This window comes from Phoenix dactylifera, chromosome 8 (assembly GCF_009389715.1).
Source record: "Phoenix dactylifera cultivar Barhee BC4 chromosome 8, palm_55x_up_171113_PBpolish2nd_filt_p, whole genome shotgun sequence".
Classification (NCBI taxonomy): Eukaryota; Viridiplantae; Streptophyta; class Magnoliopsida; order Arecales; family Arecaceae; genus Phoenix; species Phoenix dactylifera.
The window spans coordinates 24,012,000-24,022,745 of record NC_052399.1 but is presented as its reverse complement, the minus strand read 5'-3'; the positions used below and the strand labels follow the sequence as shown (position 1 = coordinate 24,022,745).

The following is a 10,746-nucleotide window of genomic DNA, read 5'->3' as shown; positions in this document are numbered from 1 at the left end:
GATATCGATGATTGTCGGGTCTAATTCAGTGAGATATTTATTGTTGTCTAGGTCGGACCAAACTTTGATGAAATAGTGGAGATTTGAGAGTACAAGCTATGTAGAGTTAAGCATGATGAGAAAAAATTATACATGAAGATCTCTCTAATTCTGTTTATATAAAAATATGGGAGTGGAGCTATTATTCGGAAAGAGCGAGCATGCAATAACCATCCAAATATACGAGATCAATTGTAACCATCCTACAATATGCCTCATAAATATATGAGATTATAATCATATTTTTTTTAATAGACTTTGACTGTCTTTAATGCACTTTGAATTAGTTACACGTGGCATGTTGTTATTGATCGCTCAATCTAATCGGTAATGGTTAGGATCAATAAATCTACACCACATCCAAAATCTTTCACGTTGAACTATTGTCCCAATCACGAGTAATCATGTACGAAAGTATGTTTAAAATATGATCCGACAATTGGATGAGTCAAAAACCTAGCCAGTTAAAGAACTTTCTATATGCCCTTGGCAAGCATTTCAATTTTTATGATATAAGCAATTAAATTTCAGCATATATGAAGCGTGTATAGAATTTTTTTTCTTTTTGTTTTGGCCTAAGCTGTGAAAGCTTCAGGGTTTGATCTAGGGCTGCATAAAGCTGACCTTCTAGCTTTTTCCATCTAAAGTTTATAGTCTTAATTCAACTAAAATATAATTAGATAAATACTATTACTATGTTACATGAATTATTTATATAAATTGTCCATCGATTTAGCACTGCTCTCTATTTATTTACTTTTGAAATAAATAACAAATACTGGCTAATTAATGATACAATTTGTGGAAGCATTGCTAATCTCGTTTCCGGAACATAAAATGGCAGATAATTAAGTAGAGGGAAGTAATTGCCAACGGTCGTAATTCTCAAACCAAACAAATGTTTTCCATCCTTAACGGTACTCCCAAGTGTGATCATAGCCGTTGGGGTGGACATCTACTGAAAGAATAGGCCAATTAATTGTAGCCGTTGGATAGGTCCAATGCAACTTAACTGATAGGCCAACCACATGGTGATACGTGTCAAGTTAGGCCAATTGTCACGTGGTTGTTTCGGAGCGGTTCAGACACGGCACCCTCGATCGGGACGGTCGTCCACGTTCGTTGCATCCAGCGGTGGTGGCGGACAGCCTGATGGCAACGATACCCCTTGACTTCACAAAGAATTACGAAAAGGCCAGTGGAGGAATCTCCGTGCAATCGTACTTGGTTTTATGAATAAAAGAAAGGTTTTATTTTTCTAACATAAGAAGGTATGGTGATTAGGTGAAAACCGAAAAGAATGGAAGACTAGGAAGACTCGGAGGTCAAACCTCGTTGTTGTGGTCAACCCGTTCCCACGGCTCCAACGCCTAAACTAAGACGTGCAGTAGAATGAGATAGGGATATTTAGTCCATCCAAACTTGCTTCTATTAGTGAGTTACTCTGCAGGATCAAAATAATTTATCTATACACACAAATATATATTATTCATTTATCAATGAAAGGAAGGTTTAATTTTTCGAACATAAGAAGCCATGGTGATTAGGTGAAAACAGGGAAGAATGGAAGATGATGAAGACCCAAGGATCAACATTGTTCTTGCGGTCAACTCATTCCCACATCTCCAATGCCTAAACTAATAACGTGCGGTCAAATCAGAATAAGGAATATTTTCTCCATCCAAACTTATTTTTATTAGGGATTTACTCCGCGGAATCTAAATAATATGCAAAAAAAAAATTATAATATATATATATATGTATGTATGTATGTATGTATACACATGGATGTATATTGTTCATTTATCAGACACCACTAATTTAATAATTGTTTGTTATGGAATGATTAAGATTTTGATTCATTAACAGTGTAGGCTTGACACCCGATGATAGAGGACAAGGAAATGGAGTGCCATGAGCAATAGACATAGATTAAAAATTCTCTTATAATTTTCTGATTATATACGGAACATAACATAAAAGTTCTTTGCATGTTATATCTTTCATGCCCTCGTATCTATAATGGAGCAACATTAGTAATTAGTGACCAAAATTATTATGATATATTTGGATTTTTTTATTTCTTGTAGAAAAAACTGAAGTTATATTCTAAAAACTTTAGATGCTCTTTTTGCTAAAAATAAGTGATATTTCCTCAAAGAACTTCACAAGGTAACAATTTCGTACATATTTTCCAGTAACAACAGTTTGAAATTGATATATATATATATATATATATATATATATATATATATATATATATATATATATATATATATATATATATATATATATATATATATATATATATATATATATATATATATATATATATGACAACATAGCATCATTATCCAATGTTTGGTGCAATCATTCGGACAAGCTCTAATGCATGGTACCACTATCTAATTAAACTCCCTTGCATCCTATAATTAAGATATCAATTTTTGCTCATTTGCGAGCATATCAAAGAGATGGCTTCTTCACCTAGATAAGAACTCCATGGTCATAATTTTTTAATGGTTACCTAGTATTCTATATGAAATTAACAATGTCTTCGCATGGAGGAGACAGTAACTATTAAACAAAAGTTACTTAAGCAAAAGTCTCAAGTATATTAATCAAGAGTTTGATTTAAAATTGTTTATTGGCTCCTTCATTGAAAGAAAGATACGTATAAGTATTATAAAAGGGCCAAGCTCTAATCAAAATACTACCTTCCTCATATCATAAGAGGCTTTTGCAATGGATTGGATGACATTGATAGGATACTCAGAGCATGTGCAATTACATACTTACATGTGGAGGCATCCAGCCACAAAAAAAAGCTGGGCTTTATCTTGTAAAAGTAGTGGATGGGAGTTGAAAGTATCTAATGGCTTCAATAATCTCGTAGCGTGTTCCCTTTTTCTTCTTTTTCCTCCAAAGCCCTCAATTGGGACTATTAAGCTATTATGGGTGACTAAAAAATACGTTATCTTTGGTGGGGAACCATAGGAATCTGTGTGGAACTTTATCCTCGCACGGATAGGCATATTCTTATGGGTTTGATAGACTGGTCTTCCAAAAAAAAACGAAGTCTTTGGAGGGGAGGAGATCGTTTCTTGGAGATGCGGAAAGCCAAAACGTCAAGGCACTTGAAACCAAGGCACGTGGCGTTTAGCCGTTAATCACGCAGAGGGGGCGGCGCCCGGCGCTCTGACCGGACCAGTCCGGTCGCCATCAGGTTCGAGAACTTTTTGGACCTTTGGTTTATTACCTATAATTTGAGATCTCAAAATCCAAGTTGGCAACATCAACCATTACGATGATATGTGTGGAACGGTCATTGGCCGGAAAAGATTTTGTTTGTAGCCATGGATATGTGGCCATTGTTGATTTAGGTATTAGTTGCAGGCAAGCAATTAGTTTGATTCATATTGTTGCAAGTTTGGGAAAAAAAGATGTCCTAACATAATTGGGGCCATAAATTGAGGCTCTCGAACATATGTGTGTTTACATTGAGAGAGATGGTTAAAAATTAAACGTGCTATGTACCAAGTCAAGTCAAGCCCTTTTATTTTTTTTTGGTACGTTAAGTTAAGCTTCCGATGTTTAGGTTTTGTCTGGTCATGTTACTAAAAAATTCGAGTGAGATTTTAAGTTCTAGTAGAATGGAGGACGTCTCTGTCATCCTATCATGTTTTTGTAAAGGAACGGGATCGAAACGGGGTTGGAATTTCGAAACTTGTTTGCGTAAGGAGGAAAGAAAAAAAAGAAAGAAGGAAAGGAAATAAAAAAAAAGAAGAAAAAAGAGATAAATGAAAAGATAAGAAAAGAAAAAAAAAGGATGGTAGAAGAAAAAGAAAAAAGATATTTGGGTTTTTAAATAGAGATTTGAGCTATGTTTATGATTCATTTACTAAATAGAGATTGAACAGGTCCATTAACCTGTTGATCAAATTCTTCCTTGACAATATTTGCAACTCCATATTCTGAGGTTTGGGTCTTTAATTCAGTGCAACTCCCTTCTGCACGGTATTGTATGTGACCCTCGTTATACTGTGCTGGGTCAACCTATGAATTGGGCAACATAGTACTTGACCCATTGGACGCCAGCTATTATGTATTATTTTTCGTATCGGACAATCGTGGAACGACTCGAACACTTTGATGGCTTGGAACTCATCTTGGGTGAATTCGGTGATCCAACTCAATCAGAGAGATAAAAAAAAAAATCACAATATCCCAAAACGAAAAAATTTTCAAGCTGATCCAAATGTTGATGTCGTAAAAGAAGATGAAACATTCTTTCGTGCAAAAGATACAACCTGAGCCTGACGAGAGATGACAAAAATTTACTTAAATATCCACCAATGGATAATCAAGATTTATCAACTTAGCTTAGAAAGTTCCACCAAGGGCCATTAATTCTACGATCTTGCAAGTCTCTATCATCAAAAGAAAGATCCAACCATGAGTGGCCCCTTTCATTCTTGACACCTATTATTCTTCCTATCAGTCCATTGATGTGATTCCACCATAGTAGTCAGATTCATTTTGAGGTTAATTTTTAACAAATGGTCGATGAGCATAAAAATGTGTACATGCTAGTGATCCTTAGGTCCCAAATAATCAAAAAAATAAAGTTCAAAGGTAAACAAAAGTTCCATAGTTTTGAAGAAGCTCTAAAGATTAAAACAAGAGGCTATCATGCATGACCTCTAGTGTGAATAGCTTTGACACCACCTCAATTCACAGCTAGAATAGCTCTAGTGCATCGATCTACCTCTCCATATACTAAATTTATTCATCCAAACTCACTTAGCGGTTCGTAAACTAGATTACGAATGGACTAGCATTTCATCGTTAAGATAATTTTCTAGAAGACTATCGTTGCCATCGAATGGGAGATGCCTCGAAGAAAAGGAGGCTAAGATTTTCTTATGGGAAGGGACGGTGATCTACGCCTGAGGTCCACGTCTTTTTTTTTTTTTTAAGGATTTGGTGGAAGTGTGAATGGAATCTCCTTTACCACTTTATTATCTTATCCACTGGCACCATGAGTGCAGCCGCTTTGCCAGCCTCCCCTTTCTCCTCCACCGTCCATTCGAAATGCCCTTTTTCTAACATTGTTTGTGGCTTTCTTTACTTCCATCACCCTATCATCTGCACTCTAAACAAGGTACTTTGTCTCATCTCAGTTCTACAAAAGCTCTTGTAGAGAAATTAATACTTATATCAAAGCTTCCAAGCCTCTTAGGATGCGGTAAGTTAGGAGATCACTTAAATTATGGCTATCCTAGCAAACAAGATCATGCAAATGCCTTGTAGCGATTTTTGCTTGTGTGTATTTAGTCTCACATTGGTTATTCATCGAAAAAATCTTGAGTATTTATATAGAATTAAATGATCAAAAAAATACCTAGCTTACGTACATACTTTTTTTCTGCCTATTTTCTAAATCATGGACGCAGATTATCAACTTTTCGTTTGTATATTAGTATTCAGCTGTCTTAGGGCAAGAGGACACTACTTCATTAGATGATGCGTTGAAACCATAATTTGGTTATGAAGCAAGCAATCAATCCATGTTATGCTGATTTTGAAATGTTTGGTGCATAAAAAGCATTGCAGCATAGTTGATAATATCGTATCTTTTTCATTGATACGACATCAAATGATTCTAAAAATATGTTATTGAAATAATATCTATGAGGCCTATACGTGGCATTGCTTATTTTATAGGACTTTTCCGATAAAAACTAAGACCAAAAACATCACTGAAAAAATTTCAGAAATTAGTTGCCAGTGTCAGAGAACTAAAAATAAAAACCGAGGTACTAAGCATCTGTTCTGCCTTGGCTTCTTCTGTATTTCTGCCAAAAAAAATAAAATAAAAAACAGGCCTAGATTCTTCCCTGATATTTATACGTCACAGATCCAAGGTTAAGAAACGACATGCAGGAAAAAACAGGACACGATCTGCTTGGTGGACCAAGGAGCCTCCTTTCTTCCACGTGCTCTTCCACCGTATGAGCCTCCTTTCTTCCATTTGCTCCTCCACCACACGAGAACTCAAGCCATCATTCAGGAAGAAGAAATATCTGCACTTTGATACTAATAGCCTTAAAATGTGACGCGTAGTTTCTCCACTGACCTCTCAAGGACCCATACATGCATCTACTACTTGGACCTGGAGGTGCAAGCAAGCCGAGATGGGAATCGAAAGGGAAATGCCAATGACCGGGAGATTAAGTTAGACCACGCAGTCCAAGGAAAACTAAGGAGCAATAATAGGATAAAGAACTCATTAGAATATAATCCTAGTGATGTGGTCCAAATTCGACGGCGTGTGATCGTTACCTTTCCAGACCAACTGACTAGATCAGCTGACCAGCAACAACGAGCCACATGTTCTTATTTTAATGCACGTCTATTATTGCATATATGGCTAGTTATTGTACGTTCGATGGTTACAGTATGCTCCATGCCCACACTTTTATATATACAGGATTTGAGAGACCTCCAAGTATGTTATCCCTCTCGGATTTCTCTAGGCATTGGAGGATCTCCTGTTTGATCAATTCTAGTAACCTTCGGTGTTTTTTTTTTCTATTCCCACAAGCTCGGCCGACAACCGTTCATCGTTTCAACCAACTCATAAAGTGAGTGAAAGAAGGGCCGGCAAAGTGGTGACATAATAATACCTGTGGCACGTAATGCTGGGGAGGCGGTGGAGCCTAATATTGGGCCAAGGTACAGAGTTTTGTGGGCTTAGAGTAGGACTCTCCCCATACAAGCTGTTGGGCCTTTTGGCCCCTGGTCTGGGATTGAGGAAAACCAATTAGAAAGAGACTGCACCTTCCATGCCATGGCTTAAAGCCGAACATGCTAAGCTTGTAGCATTTAGGTGAAATAGCATCCTGATGGAATCTAACAAGAGAATCGCATCGAAATTCTTGGCAAGCAGGTCGCTGCGAACCAGAGACTTTCTTTTGAGGAAAGCCACAGACTTTTGGTCAGGCAATGTCTAAACAAGTGTTTTTGTTTCTAGATACTTTTTTGAGAACCTTAGTTACTAAGTTCTTCCATGATATTTATTAGTCACACTAAACAGGTCATTTCATGAACCTTTTCTTTTTATGATGACATTTCGAGAACTATTAGAATGTTGTGCCGTTTTCCTCATAAAAAAAGGGAACTTTTATGAATTATTTGTTTGTGAAATTACTTCTACTTTTTTTTTGTGTTAGAGCCATGCAGAGTATGTCAGAAAGTTCGAATGAAGAAAACAACAGACAGACTAATAGGACATTACCTGCACCAGGGACCAATGAGCCTCCTCAATCCACTGGCTCTTCTACTGTTTTGAAAAGTCAAGCCAATATTTAAGGAAATGTGACCTGCATTTGGATAATAATAGTCTAGGGTTATAAGGTTTAGCTTCTCCATCCATCTTTCAAGGAACATTACAGCTACTATTTGGATGAATTACTTACCTGGAGATGGAGCGAGAGCATGGAGATGAGCCAGATCCAAAGAAAAGATGCCAATGACCAGGAAATTAACTTACTCAAATTCAGGCAAATTGATAAGGGTTAAAAAGTCTACGAGGCATGATACACATTCGAAGCTCTGCATCGATATCATACTGTAACACTTCTCCGATCCAAAGCGTCTTCAATTCTGAATTCAGATCTTTATAGGCAAGGCAGTATGACCTTCTATTTCTTCTCAAGCTTCACTGCGGGGTTTCGAGGTGGTAAGCACAAATACTATATCCATGCAGACATGCATGAGTCTAGAACTTCAAAGTGATTGGAATGAAGACTTTCATGATGAAAGAACCAATTAATACTGCAGGTCATGTAATTAAAATCAACGAGCTCACCATATATTGATCCAAGAGAAATCTCGGTTTTATGAATTTTATCAATATTTTGGTTCGCTTATTCAGATGATGAAATGGCACAGTTTATCAGACAAAAACATTCAAAAATTGAAAATGGAAAATGCAAATCAGATGCATTTCTGGACATTCTCAAATAGATTAGGTCAAGATGGAATGCTGAAGAAGAACTACATGCAAAATGTGAAAGGACAGTAATCATACAGGCAGTATATAGGCGGTTAGAGGCTTAGAGCTGGTCATATCAACAGTTTCTAAACAGAAGAGGCTTGGGCCAGTAACTTCTTCTATAAATCAAATATTGGAACATTAAACTACGCAAGAAGTTCAGAATGAGAAATTTGGCCTAGGGATGGCAATGTTCCTGAAGAATGAAAGATTTAAATCAAATGCATATAGTACTTAGAAGTTAAAACCATCAAAGCTTCTTCCTCTGATGCATAGGCTACTTTAAATCAGATGCATGACCGTTTGGGGAGCTGGCTGTTAGCATGTTAAAGTATATAATTTAGTCCAATAATATTCCACAGTGTGAAGGTTGTATTGCCAAGAGTGTTTAGGTGCCCTGCTATGCAGCTTATGCTCTACAAGGATGGGAGTCCAAGATACCTATATCGGATGCAGAAGTTTTAGTAGCTGAAAGATATTGTGAGAACTCGTGCGGGCATGTATTTAATCCCATGTTAGTTATTTGCTGGGTAGATTTTAGATACTTATATAGGATCAAAGAACCTAAATAATACTTTTTGGCTAGTCTTTTTGGATAAGATCTTGAATTGTTACAAATGTTATCAAAGCGAATTCGGCCTATAACCTATGTAGACTAGAGAGGTGCTTGTAATTAAATTTGGAAAGATTTGAACTTTTAGCCTGACGAAAAAGTCAGAGCTCAAACATAGGATAGATCTTAGGTACTTATATAGGATCAAGCAACTCAAATAATACTTTTCGGTTAGTCGTCCTGGATTATTATAGATATATTGGTCAATTTAGATAGAGTCGAATTGCGCGACGTCATATCAGAAGTGCACATGGTGAACTAGAGATCAATTCAAAAGGAGGGGACTGGTATTGGAATCCTTAATGTTCCTGAAAATCATCCAATCTTCTTCATGTCTGCTCTCTTTTTCTCAAACATACTAGAAATTCTTGCAGTTAATTTCCAAATGGAAATTTGATTCCCCAGTGTACTATCATAATGACACAAGGAAGTACTCAAATTTCTCTTACGTGATACATATGTTTTGCTGTACCATATCACCAGCATGAACTGTAATGAGGCACACTCGATTCTCAGAAAAAGACTAATGCATAAATTATCTTCTAATTTTATTACATAAGGCCATAAGAAAAAAATAGGTAAAGCAAATATAATACATTGAGCACCTTAGATATCATTTTCCTTACCAAATAATAAGCCACAATATATTGTATATTGAAATACAGTGAAATATTAACGTTGGATCTTATATATGATCAGAATGCACATATATAGTTTGTAATTTAGGCCATCGATTGTAAAAGTTAATGCATCCAATTCACCAGTGTAAATGACTTGTGCACGTTGGTTGCTGCCCTGTGTAAATAAAAAAAAAAGGGAAGTGGGTGAGGAAGGCATATAGTTTTCAATCATATCAAATAAATGTAGGAAGAATACTATATATTTTCTTTAAAAGGAAAATTGCTGCACAATATAGAGAAGAAAAAAAAAACTTGTTTCTAATCCATGACAACGAGGGAAATGCCTTGAGCTTACATGGTGATAGTTACTTGATCCCATGGTCTAAAGCAACTAAGCTATGCTTCTTTAGGTGCAGCTCACAGGACTATCAAGAACTGAAAGACCATAAAGATGTTCTCCCACTAATTTCACTTGTCAAATAGCGAGTTATGCGTATTATGACTTTTTCTTAGCATTTTTAATGATTTCGGTGTAATACGGCAAACTTGTTCCTCCCTTCTGCAGTTCACTACCAGTGGATGCTGTAGTAAAACTTGTTAAATGTTGAAATTTCATGAAAATTTTAGCATTGAAATGATAAAAAGTAGTCCATGCTATTTATCATCAATGCATATCGCACTTGAAGGAAGGTCTAGAGAAATATTTCTCCAATTTCAGAAGGTTGAAATGGGCCAGTCCTTAGGTCATTCAATTTCTCAAATATCAGAAGGTTTCTGATTCATATTTCGTATATGTAAGACTACGTACGTCAGCCAACGAGAATAATAATTCTAATTATAATATCCGCTAATGGAAATTTAAGGAAGTAAAAACTTCATCTTGTATTGCCTTATATTGATGTTAGTTTGATGCAAATAACTCCAGTATCCAATATCGTTTTAGATCATTTTATCAACATAACATTGTAAATAAAACTATGAAGAGCATGATACTCCTATAGTTGCATGTTCTTAAATAAAAGCGCCACTGGATGGTAGAATCCCGTATGTCCAATGTATTAACAAATTATTTGCACCAGCAAGATAACAATTCAAATCATGTAAAGATTTAAGCAAAGGAATACATGTACCTAATCAATAACTACTTACTTTTAGCTATATTAGAATAAGAATCTTTTCTCTGCTTGGGTGCATGAGCAGCATCTGTGAAAAGCTCTTCCAACTCACATTTAATTTTGGTGAGCTGAGCATGGCAACCATCATCCAAATTAAGAACGCTTCACCGGTCCACCTGGCTTCGCAAAGCTCGGATTCTTCACACCTTTTAATTGAAAGCTCGTCCTCTTTATCACATGCGGTCTTACCAAAGATTAGAACACTAGATGCATATTTCCTGTTAATCATAAATAATCACG

At 36.1% G+C, this 10,746-nt stretch overlaps 1 long non-coding RNA gene across 1 annotated transcript; it reads right to left on the bottom strand.

Moving 5' to 3' along the window:
* Positions 1 to 9,220: 9,220 nt before the first annotated feature.
* On the bottom strand, positions 9,221 to 10,721 carry LOC120111645. Its single transcript, XR_005513094.1, has 2 exons — positions 10,481 to 10,721; positions 9,221 to 9,506 (listed from the first exon to the last, which is right to left on the bottom strand). It is a non-coding gene; the product is annotated as an uncharacterized LOC120111645 (long non-coding RNA).
* Between the last annotated feature and the right edge of the window lie 25 nt (positions 10,722 to 10,746).